This window comes from Suricata suricatta, chromosome 17 (assembly GCF_006229205.1).
Source record: "Suricata suricatta isolate VVHF042 chromosome 17, meerkat_22Aug2017_6uvM2_HiC, whole genome shotgun sequence".
NCBI lineage: Eukaryota > Metazoa > Chordata > Mammalia > Carnivora > Herpestidae > Suricata > Suricata suricatta.
In genome coordinates this window covers 8,673,893-8,681,125 of record NC_043716.1, presented here as the reverse complement: position 1 = coordinate 8,681,125, position 7,233 = coordinate 8,673,893, and positions in this window count along the sequence as shown.

Here is a 7,233-nt window from a genome sequence, read left to right as displayed (position 1 = left end):
AATTTAAAATGGGGTGGGCGCCTGGGTGGTGCAGTCAGTTAAGTGTCCAACTCTTGATCTCCGCTCAGGTCATGATCTCGCAGCTCATCGGTTCAAGCCCCGCATTGTGGTGTGGAGCCTGCTTGGGACTCCGTCTCTCCTTCTTTCTGCTCTTCTCCCAATAGTGCGTGTTTTCTCACTCTCTCGCTCTGTCTCAAAATAAATAAGTAAACTTAAAAAATCTTTAAATTTAAAATGACTCTTGGGGCATCTGGGGCGCCTGGGTGGCTCAGTCGGTTGAGCGTCTGGCTTCGGCTCAGGTCATGATCTCACGGTTTGTGGGTTCAAGCCCCGCATCAGGCTCTGTGTTGAACATTTGCTCAGAGCCTGGAGCCTGCTTCGGATTCTGTGTCTCCTTCTCTCTCTGCCCCTCCTCCACTCATTCTCTGTCTCTCTAAAAGAAATAAATGTGAAAAAAATTATTTTAATGAAATAAAATAAAATGACTATTGGGGCATCTGACTGGCTCAGTTGTGGGCTGTGCAACTATTGATCTCTGAGTCATAAGTTCAAGCCCAACTTTGTGATAAAAATTACCTTAAAAAATCTTTTTAAAAGATGACTACTGTATTTTGGGCCAAACACAACTTCAAAACTTACCATGACATTAAAGGCTATTTGTTTCTTCATTGGAATAAAAAAGTTTAGCAATCAGACTGGGAAAATTACATAATATTAGAAACATGATGATAGGTTAATTTGTGTGTATATCTTTTTGCCCTAAAAGGTTATTTTATTTTTAAACTTAGGATTATTAATATTATAATTTTAGTTTTAGCAAATACATTTCTGATTTTATGGGAAGTTTGGATTTTCACAAAGATGCATTACAAAATAGCCCCTTTCCCTCTGATTTATTCAGCTTACCTGGGAGCGTACTATGTAGAGGTGGAAGACCTTTGAGGATTTCTCACATTCAATACCACTTTATTTTATTTTTGAAAACATTTTATTTTTAAGTAATCTCTACACCCAGCGTGGGGCTCGAGCTCACAACCCTGAGACTAAGAGTCGCACGCTCCACTGACTGAGCCAGGCAGGTGCCCCTCAATCCCAAGTTTTTTCCACTGTATATTATATGATGATAAGTAGTGGACATGAATTAATCTTCAGATATGCAGTGAGATACGAATCTTGGCGGAAGGCTTGTGCACGTACTTCTTGGGATTCCTCTACAGGACAACTTTTCTGAGGTCAAAGTGGGCTTAGATGACCATGCCAGTGTTTACACATTAATTAATTGTTATTGATATAAAGAGAAATTTCTCTGCCTTACCACAGGCAGAATTTCTACATTATCATTTACCTCCTCATCACCTTTCATTTTTATCAATTAATTCAAAGCAAAAATTCTTGAAATCATCTAAGTAGGTTAGAGAAGGAAAAGTAGGGAGGAAAATTCCTAAAAGTAAATCCTCCTCCTCCTCATCTACGTGGAAGCATCAATATCTCTTATAAATGGAAATGCTTAAAACCAAACAATTTTCTCCACCGCATTTAAAGTCTCTGGAAGGTTTCATGACCGGTGACAAAACAATCTTCTAAGATGAATCATCGTCCATTTATGTGATGACATTACTAATTGGCAGGGACATGAACATCATGTATTCTGGTTATTTCCTTAAAAAGATGCTGTTTACTTGAGTATTTGGTGAGTTGGCAGTTACAAGATGCCTGGTGTTTGTAAGTTAGAAACATACCAGTTGCTCAGGAGGACAGCTTTTCCTGGCCTAAGCTTACCGGAAATGTCTCCTCGGGGCGTCTTGAAGACACCAGTAAACAGCACACATAATGATGTCGTTTCAATAAAAAACGACAGTCCTTTCCTCTGACCGCAGCTCCTTGCCTTCCTGGATGCTCGCCGAGGGCGTGATGCCAAATGCAACTCAGTGAGAGCAATCCCACGGAGGGTCAAAGCCATTTGGTCAATGTGTTTAACTGGCTGGTAGACTGGCGAGTATTAGCAAAATTGGAGAAGTAGATGGAGTGTATTTCCTTTTGGCACTGCTCTCCAAATATTTCTGGAGACAAAAATCTATGATAAGAGTTGGGCAACTGAGAAGGAAGAGGGAGGCAGCTATAAAGAGAGGGCGAGAGTGTGTGGGTGAACCTCACGCTGGTGTGTGTGTTTGGAGGGCGGGGGGGTGGAACGGTATCATTTTGCTGGAGGTGTAGCCAGAGATGGCAGCTTGGAGTGAGAGGGAAAAAGAGTCGTCAGGTTTTTCTTTACTATGAATTTCCGACTGTTTAGGTGGGTGTGTTTTGGTCAGAAGATTTCCTCACAGTTTTGACACTGGTAAGATCTTTTTCTAGTGGGATTTTTTGATCACAGAAGGTTTCATTAGTTTCAGGTATTCAATATGGGTTTTCAACTCGTACCTGAGGCTGTGCTCCTGCAAGCGCGGCCACCATCGGTCACCGTGCAGCGCTGTCACAGTGCCACTGACCGCCTTCCCGACGCTGTGCCTTGTGGCCCGAGAGTTATTCATTCCGTAACCGGAAGCCTGGAACTGCGCCGCCCCTTCACCCATTTTGCCCACCTTCCTCTAACAACCACCAGTTTGTCCTCTGCATTCCTGGGTCTCTTTCTGCTTTTGTTTGTTTGGTCATTTGTTTTGTAGATTCCACGTGTGAGCGAAATCATACTGTTTTCGTCTTTCTCGGTCAGACTTGTTTCACTTAGCACACCTTCTAGATCCATCTATGTTGTTGCGAAGGACAAGATTCCATTCTTTTTGGGGGTTGAGTACTATTCCCTCGTGTACATATACCACGTCTTCTTCATCCACTCCTCTATCAGTGGGTGTTTCCATATCTTGGCTATTGTAAAAAACCCTGCAATAAACATAGGGGTGCAGAGACCTTTTTAGATTAGTGTTTTCATTTTCTTTCCATAAATCACCGGTAGTGGAAATTCCTGGGCCTTAGGGCATTTCTATTTTTAATTTTTTGAGGAACCTCCATACTGTTTCTCCAGGGGCCACCATCTCTGATCTGATCTTTAATAAGATATCTGCTTTGACAACTGCCCCAGGTTCGGGACATCTGGAGACTTTTCCTCCCATAAAGGACTCCCCTGATGGCAATAAAGGAAGAGGCATGATTAAGGCTTTTCACAGTCATTATATTTAATTAATTTACTTATTTATGAGAAGAGAGAGAGAGTGAGAGCGAGCAGGAGGAGAGCGGCAGAAGGAGAGAGAGAGAATCCCAAGCAGGCTCCATACTCAGTGTGGAGCCCGATGCAGGGTCTGATCCCAGACCGTGGGTTCATGACCTGAGCAAAAATCAAGTCTGACCCTCAACTGACTGAGCCATCCAGGAGCTCCAGTTATTACATTTAGAAGTTCTCTCTCTGGCATGAGCACTCAAACATAGCATAAATTCAATGCACTAAGGGAAGGTTTCCTCACATGTAATGCATTCATAAGGTTTTCCCCAGTATAAATTTTCTACTGTTCAAATAGGATTTTATAAACATGGAGGGACATCCTACATTCATGGCGTTCGCGTTCTCCCCTCGTTTGGATTCTCTGCTGGGAAGTGAGAGATGATCTTTCACCAGACGCCACCCCGCACTTAGTACAGAGCAACTGAGTAAACAAAAACCTCGTCGCTCACCTTTGCGGTATCCTAGGGAGCAAACTTTACCCCAGGGTGGCCCAGTAGTTGATGAGAAGTTTCTTTTTATGGGAATAATCCAATTTATAAATGAAGGAATTACAGATTATAGAATATAACTATTTTGCAACTCCTAATAAATTAAGAGATCTGGGTAAGAATGATCAGTAGGTGCTTACACCATGAAAAGAGAAATCTAGACATGTGCTTTCTGGTAGAACACAAATCCCCTATGAAGTATTTTTGCCAAAAAATTGAACTTGAATGGGATCAAGCCTCTTGTGCCATCAGTTTATAGGAAACACAGGAAAGCAGAAGAATATTAAAATATCATCCCAGTTAATGAGCAAAATCTGGGTTGTAGGAAAATTGACAGGACAAAAGACCTAGTTTTTCCAAGAAATATATGTATATATATATATATATATATATATATATATATATATATACACACACACACACATATAGACATATATATGTTTTTAAAACTTTTTAATGTTTATTTATTTTTGAGAGACAGAGCAGAGCATGAGCTGGGGGAGGGGGGAGCAGAGAGAGAGGGAGACACAGAATCCCAAGCAGGATCCAGGCTCTTAGCTGTCAGCACAGAGCCCAATGTGGGGCTCGAACTCATGGACCACAAGATCATGACCTGAGCCGAAGTCAACCAACTGAGCCACCCAGGTGTCCCAAGAAATATATTAAAAGAAATAAAAGAAAGGGAGAGTTAGAGAGTAGTATCAATTAACTTCAAAATGTAGAACTTATTTTCATCCTAACTCAAACTGGGAAGAAGGCAAAGAAATTTATAGCAGGCAGGAAAACCTCAACAATTCACTTGATTTTTTTTTAATGCTTTATTTATTTTTGATACAGAAAGAGACAGAGCATGAGAGGGGGAGGGTCAGAGAGAGAAGGAGACACAGAACCAGAAGCAGGCTCCAGGCTCTGAGCTAGCTGTCAGCACAGAGCCTGACGCGGGGCTCGAACCCACGAACGTGAGATCTGACCTGAGCCGAAGTCGGAGTCTTAACCGACTGAGCCACCCAGGCGCCCCTGATTTTTAATAAATTAGGACTTATTCATGTAGTAGACTAGGTTCTATGCCCAACGCGGGGCTTAAACTCGAGGCCAGGAGATCCAGAGTTGCATGATTTACCACCAAGCCATCCAGACACCCCAGGACTTTTTTTTTTTTTTTAATGAATACAGGTATGTCACTGTGTTTCTTTTCTTTTTTTTCCAATGTTTTTATTTATTTTTGAGACAGAGAGAGACAGAGTATGAGCGGGGGAGGGGCAGAGAGAGAGGGAGATAGAATCCGAAGCAGGCTCCAGGCTCTGAGCTATCAGCACAGAGTCTAACGCGGGGCTCAAACCCACGAACTGTGAGATCATGACCTGAGCCGAAGTCGGCGCCCCGTCACTGTGTTTCAAAAGTCATCTTCAGAAACACTTTAGTGTTCATATGTACAATAATATGATACTGAGATGTGCTTCCAAAGAAAGGGCACAGTGTGTCGGTGGTGGAAGCGTGGCGGGCTATAGATCAGAACGCGACAGGATGACAGCTGAAGCGGGTGGGCAGGTACAGCCAGGGCGCATGTGGGGACCAATGAGAAGGCAGCGGCATTCTTGGAAGGAGATGATGGTAGCTGCTATGGCTGCCAACGCAGACACTTGAAGAGACCACGTCAACAAGTCCCTCTGTCCCTGAAAGCCGAGATTCCTAAAGCAGCTCAGTTGGAGGCGGCCTGGTGCGCTCCCAAAGCGGCCGGTGGACACCTTCCCCAGCCCAGGCCCCGAACCTCCGCTCCCACCGCAGCCTCTCTTCTTCGTCAGTGGAGGGCGCGCAAGGTGCGCCCCGATACGCAGGGGCTGAACCAGGATGGCGACGAGGTACGCATGCGCCGCGGAGGCTGCGGACTACATTTCCCAGAAACGCTTGCGCAGCTGGCCCCGCCCAGTGCCCCAGAATCGTTTTCAAGCCGGAGCTGGCCTGCTGTGGGCTGCAGGGTTGTTTGTTCTCTGGGCCTGGAGGAGGGGCGGCTCTTGCACCGAAGCCCATTTCGGCTGGGTTTTAGATCCGAGCCCCTCTAGCAGAAGGTGAGCTTGGTCCTTTGGCTGTCACTTCGCACTCAGCCCGACGAGGGCCCGCCCCGCCACACGGGTGGACTTGCAGCCTCTTGGAGGCGGGCGGAAGTTGGATGCCGGTGTGGAGTGCGGCTTACAAGGGCTTTCAAAGAGGACTCACTTCCCTGAAGCTACGCTCCTTGCGGTCTTGTTTAATTGAGTGAGTGACCGAAGGTAGGGCAGGGAGGATGCCCGAGATCCACGGTGGTTAGGAACAAAGTGCTAGCCGGAACCCACGTTCCCGTAAGCAAGCCTGGAACACGAGTACCGTGAACACTGCAAACTCCAGGAAGGGCAGACTTCTCTCTTCTTGAGCCCCTTAGGTTAACCTTTCAACCCACGTTCCCCACCTACCCGGTGTCTCCACTGATTTAAGACGAAGGGTTATAGGCGGACAGGCGTAGTGCGGTCGGCAGAGGGCAGCAGTGACCGCTTGCTTCCTCAGAACTCGGCTTCTGCCTTATTTGACCCGGACTCCTGGCCTTGTGCCTTCCTATTCCTTTCATGCCTCAGAGCACTCCTAACTTTTATTTACTGACCTTCTCGTCGCTCACTCACACGTCCGATGAGGGTTTGCTCCTTTTATTTGCCTGGGGTTTGGCTTAGTAGACCTAAACCCCAACCCAAACTTGTTGTGTTTTATAAGTTTTACAGTTTATTTTTGAGACCGAGAAAGACAGAGCATGAGCTGGGGAGGAGCAAATAGAAGGAGACAGAGAATCTGAAGCAGGCTCCAGGCTCTGGGCTCTGAGCTGTCAGCACAGAACCCCATGCGGGGCTCGAACCCACGAGTCAGATCATGTGACCTGAGCCGAAGTCTGACGCTTAACCGACTGGGCGCCCCTGGCTGACTTGTTTTTAAAGGGTCAGTAAATATATTAGGCTCTGCGGTCTCCTTATGTTTAACAATTTTGAGGTTGTTGCAGGAAAGCAGACAAAAACAATACTTAAATGAATATGTCTGTGTTTCAATAAAACTTTATTAACACTGAAATTTGAATTTCATGTACCAGAAAATAATCATTTTTTCCACTTAAATGGATTTTACTCCAGTGTGGAATATGAATGAATGAATGAGCATCCCAGGTGCCGTTTTTAATCAGTGTACACTGGAGTGAGATCATTACTTTTCACCTTCTGCGTATAGATCCGATTTGGAATGACCGAAAATTTTCTTCAGGGAAAGACCTTTACTCTGTAGTCTCAAAACAGGCAACTTCATTTGGGTTTCTGTCTTTCCTACAGATAAGCCCTAATGGCCCCCAAATTCTTAATGGGAGATTTCCCATCTTCTAAACTAGAATGGACAATATTGGGAGAGGCAGTATGCCAAGGGCCCTGAACTTCCCTACACTTTCCTGCTCGGTATGCCAAGAGTACAGGGTCTTAATTGTTCTTTACCTGGGCCATTTTCAGCCTTGTGTTCACAGTAAGCAAACAG